This window comes from Saccostrea cucullata, unplaced genomic scaffold (genome assembly GCF_032062105.1).
Source record: "Saccostrea cucullata isolate Sc308-1 unplaced genomic scaffold, CSIRO_AGI_Scuc_v1 ctg14517, whole genome shotgun sequence".
In the NCBI taxonomy this organism is placed as follows: Eukaryota; Metazoa; Mollusca; class Bivalvia; order Ostreida; family Ostreidae; genus Saccostrea; species Saccostrea cuccullata.
Window position 1 is genome coordinate 10,606 of NW_026919248.1, and position 4,914 is coordinate 15,519.

A 4,914-nucleotide genomic window follows, 5' to 3' on the forward strand; every position below is an offset into this window, starting at 1 on the left:
TTATTGGATATATCTGTGAATTTTGTGCAAATTTTCCATGTTTTCTGTAATATTCGAATCATTGTTGATCCCGACTGGAGACAGAGAATACATTGAATTTCAATGATGCTATAAAGCTATAAATTACAACCTAATAATAAATAAATGTATAAGGTGTCAGGTAAACTCCAGTTATCCATCTATTTGGTGTATGTTCATTCTGCTGTTAGTTTAGACCTACTTTTACTTACGTGAAAAACAATGAAGTACATGTACATCGTGGAACTGCAATCGGGGTGACATCGCTTGTATAGGAAAAAGAGTACCAAAGACCCAGATTTTGACATCATTTCCTGGTTGAACAAGATGAAGCAGAGTAATAAATGGGTAGGCTTTACCTGATTGGCTGAATTGAGGTATGTAAATATTTTCATTTTAAAGTAAAAATATTAATGTTTGAAATAAATGTTGGAATGTGGGAATATTACAAAAATTCTAGAAACACCAGGGGAGATTGTAAGAGGGGGGATTGATATTTTTGGCAGGGTGTCATTTACTGCCGATCTCTGTAAGTTCTAAATAACTGCAAATTTGACCTATAAACGCCACGGAACGGTATATTTTTTTTCGTGTTTTTAATAAGTGCTTAGAACGAACTTTCAAATAATACCAGTGATTTGTTTGAACGGGAATTAGTAAATTACTTGGAGGGCAAAAGGTTTGTATAGAGTTCTATGGGAAATTAATGGGTACTCTTTTCCCTATAGAGACCCCATTTTTTAATAAGTAAAGTTAAGTGAAAGTCATGAAAAGTTATTTTTAGCAATTTAATTGAATATTGAAGACATTACGAGAGAAAAATTAGCAAAAATTTGAATTATTTATCTGTGAAATTAGGGTTAGAGGTGATTTTGAGTCTTTTGTAGAGTTTGGGGGGGGGGGGGTACAGAGGATGGAAATGGGTAAAAATGTGTAGTTGATTTGGCCATAGGAGAAAGGTAAGTTAAGAAAATGTATCAGATTGATTTTATAATAAATGTTTGTATGTATTCATAAATTTATGTATGTATTTTACATGTACATGTCATTGTGTATTTATATGATTTGCTATATATGTATACTTTTGGAAGTGTAGGATGGTGGCCTGGTGTTAATTTTTGTTTAGTTTCTTATACGTCTGCACGTTTGGTATCTTTTCGAATAATTTATTCGGCCCTTAAAAGTGCGTTTCGTGGTGTTCATGTGAAAGGAGGTCATTTTCTGTCTTGGCGTATCATGTCGGTAGTGTATGTGATCCTCTGGATTGCCTCCCTTTGACTGCGGGGGGATCAGTTTGTAGTTTGGTTGTTTCTATATTGTAGCTACACAAAGGTATGTGTTTTCCCTCTTTTTGCTCTTTGTAGTTCCATCAGGGTGACTCTCTGCAACTCATTTTCTACTGCTTTCCAGTTTTTGTACTTAGAGTTACTTCCCTTAGACTAGCTAACCAAATATGTAGAATTTCAACATGATATAATCTTAATTATTGTGACCTTAGGCTTCTGATTTTGTTTTCTTGAATTATTGGAATGGCATAACTGCATGTATCACATTTGAATTTTTTAATATTTACATGTAATTACATGTAAAATTGTAAAACATGTATTCCAACCTTGACGGATCCATTTTTTAAACATTTGGCCATGTAGAAGATATGTAAGTTGGTAATTTTTCAGAAAACTTGAAAAATATTGCTGTTTTCTTTATGATTTATGCTTAATTTGACTATCTTTATTGATTTATTTTCATTTAAAGACTATAGAGGACTTTCATATTTCAGCTTCCTGGACCCGGGAGAGCTTGGTATCTCATCGGCGGGGGGCATTTTCTCTATATAAGAAGAAGATGGAGACTCGCTACCCACCTGATATATTTTGTCGGACAGATTTCTGTACATTGCAGGTAAATTTTTCATTTATTAACTTTTCAGCCTCTTATTGTGGTGTACATTTTGGGGTTTTAAGTCAATTATTGCATTTCTTAATTTTTTACAAATTAATCTGAATTCCCCTTTTTAAAGCATGAAATTCAATAATGTAGATTATGGTTGTACTGTATAAGACTATCAGACACTGCACTTTGATTTGTTATCAAAAGTATTAATTTTCTCTTGTCTGAATTAATTGTAAACAAATATAATAGGGGGCACCTGCTATTTCTCTAAGTGTCTTTCACTGGGGGGTGGGGAAACTTTTTTGTATATACTTAAGCAAGAGGAGGGGTTAGATAAGAATCATTTAGTATATCAGAGTCTCAAACAATTTACTTTTCATAAGCATAAGAAAATTTCTATATCAGTCTTTTTAAAACCTTGAAATTTTGCTTAATTAATTATGATTTATCAAATTTTGGACCTTTTTTCTTTATTTTGGGTAGATTCCACCCCTATGAAAAAATTGACACAATTTTGACTTGATATCATTTTATTAACATCAAAAAACAAAATCATGTTATTTTATAAATATTTTATTCATTACAGTGACAGCTGTATCCAGATTTCATCACAGGAATGAAAGTTTTTCACTCTTTGGAAAAGCACCTGCAGCAGGGAGGGGACATTCATTAAGATGGCCACAGATTCCAAGTCACTGAAGTGACAGGCCTCAAATTTCATACATGTATATTGGTAAGTATAAGGTCTTTGAAAATTACAAAATTGACTAATTCTGGGATAGGTAAATATGTAAGTATAGGAAAAAGAGTACCAAAGACCCAGATTTTGACATCATTTCCTGGTTGAACAAGATGAAGCAGAGTAATAAATGGGTAGGCTTTACCTGATTGGCTGAATTGAGGTATGTAAATATTTTCATTTTAAAGTAAAAATATTAATGTTTGAAATAAATGTTGGAATGTGGGAATATTACAAAAATTCTAGAAACACCAGGGGAGATTGTAAGAGGGGGGATTGATATTTTTGGCAGGGTGTCATTTACTGCCGATCTCTGTAAGTTCTAAATAACTGCAAATTTGACCTATAAACGCCACGGAACGGTATATTTTTTTTCGTGTTTTTAATAAGTGCTTAGAACGAACTTTCAAATAATACCAGTGATTTGTTTGAACGGGAATTAGTAAATTACTTGGAGGGCAAAAGGTTTGTATAGAGTTCTATGGGAAATTAATTGGTACTCTTTTCCCTACAGGTGTTACATGAAACCGAACGGCACCAATCTGTATACTTTCGTCTACATATAAACGTATAATCTATTTTCGGCGTATAAACTGCTTTTTCCCTTGCAAATGTATCGTTGCGTCCTTCTCTACAAAACATGGCGTCGCAAAACGGCTAGGATGTAATGTCGTAAATTATCGGGGTTGGAACAGGCAAACAGCCAAAATTAATAAAATTCATGCAATGTTGATTTAATTTGGCTTTATTTTACTATGTAATAGCTGTTAAATCCTTTAAACTTGTGTTTTAGCAAAATTATATGTTCTATGATCAGGACATTGACCGTTCCCATCTTCTGCAGTTCGAGTTGCGCGGTGGATTCAAAAACGTCAGGTTCACATATCCTTAATGTTTGTTTTGTGTTGTTTATGCATGTACTGTGAATCTGCAGTATTTGTTCATCATTGAAAGAGTTACTGCCCTTTACCTTCTTTTTTAAATTATTGTTATGAAGATTTTCTACTAAGTAACGAGTATTTTTTACATTTGCATACACAATAAATCTTTTTTTTTTTACATTTTTAAATAAAACAGATTGAGATATAATTTTTTTCCCTCTTATATATGATTTTTTTTTCGATTGTATAATAAAGCCTTTTTTTAAAGGATTTCGTAAAAAATATAAAGAACTACTCGCACAGGGTGCGAAATTCCGGACAGAATGACAGATTGGATGAGTGAAAACCGAGGAAATGATGGATAAGGAGAAATTTATTACGAATATGTTTTAATTTATTAGGAAACAGTTTTCCAGCCAGTTTAAGAAGTAGAGTGACATACTGCAGATTACTCAAGACTGCAGTGTTCGCCACTTTAGGGGAAAATATTAATTAGGAATTTATTCATCATTTTATATTAATCATGTAATTACTGTAGGAACAATAATCAAATGCAATTACTTTTCTACAGCATGTTTTCCAGAAATGGATTTTTTTTCCCTCTAAATCAAAAATCACTGCAGCTTCAAAATTCTGGCATTTCTTCCAGGAATCATAACAGACGATAGTATTTTCATGTGAGATGGAATTTATTTATTTATTTTTTTTCAACATGAGCACACTCGTTAACGCAAAATCTTTTCACTGAAAAACATTTCTCAGACTTGTATATTTTATTTTCTGTTTTATTTTTTTGCGGTAACGACTGTGCTATATGTGTAAATTTGAATTAAAATGTGCTAACTTTTGGAATTTTCCCGGAAAACGTCGATCCACCGTTTGTTTAGTGTTTAGATTGCCCTGATAAACATCAGGTACAAAGAAAATTTGTGTACGTAAAATAAGTCAATGTTTCAGGATGATAAGTAACACTTTCGTTTATTCTAAATACCTTTTTAAAATTTTCACTATTTGCTAGGCCAAATAAGGCGTATTGTGGACTGAATTCTGTAAGTTTAACATTCCAAAAAGATCTTCATTTATGATATGCATCAATACTTCTGTATAAATACGATACATGTATATGATAGCATATACATATTATGAATCATTAATTTTCTTCACAGTTTATTTTGTAGAAAATTAATCAAAATGTTTTCCCCAAAAAGTTAATAATGCCGAATTAATGTGGAAATGGCATTTCGGGATAAATCACCCCTTCGTATACGTAATAACGCAAAAATAATAAATATTAAAATAAAAGATGTCTTGAATTAAAAGTGATTTACCGTAATATTACATGTTCAAGTAGTATAGTGTAATTTAACAAATTACATGTTCAAG

General features: G+C 31.9%; 1 long non-coding RNA gene across 2 annotated transcripts; it reads left to right on the plus strand.

Annotated features, from left to right (window-relative positions):
• The first annotated feature begins 277 nt into the window (after positions 1-277).
• Positions 278-3,184, plus strand: LOC134283108 (uncharacterized). Of its 2 annotated transcripts, none has more exons than XR_009995426.1 (3): positions 278-697; positions 1,799-1,920; positions 2,498-3,184. It is a non-coding gene; the product is annotated as an uncharacterized LOC134283108 (long non-coding RNA). The 2 variants fall into 2 exon arrangements; XR_009995427.1 differs by having other exon boundaries at positions 278-395.
• The last annotated feature ends 1,730 nt before the right edge of the window (positions 3,185-4,914 follow it).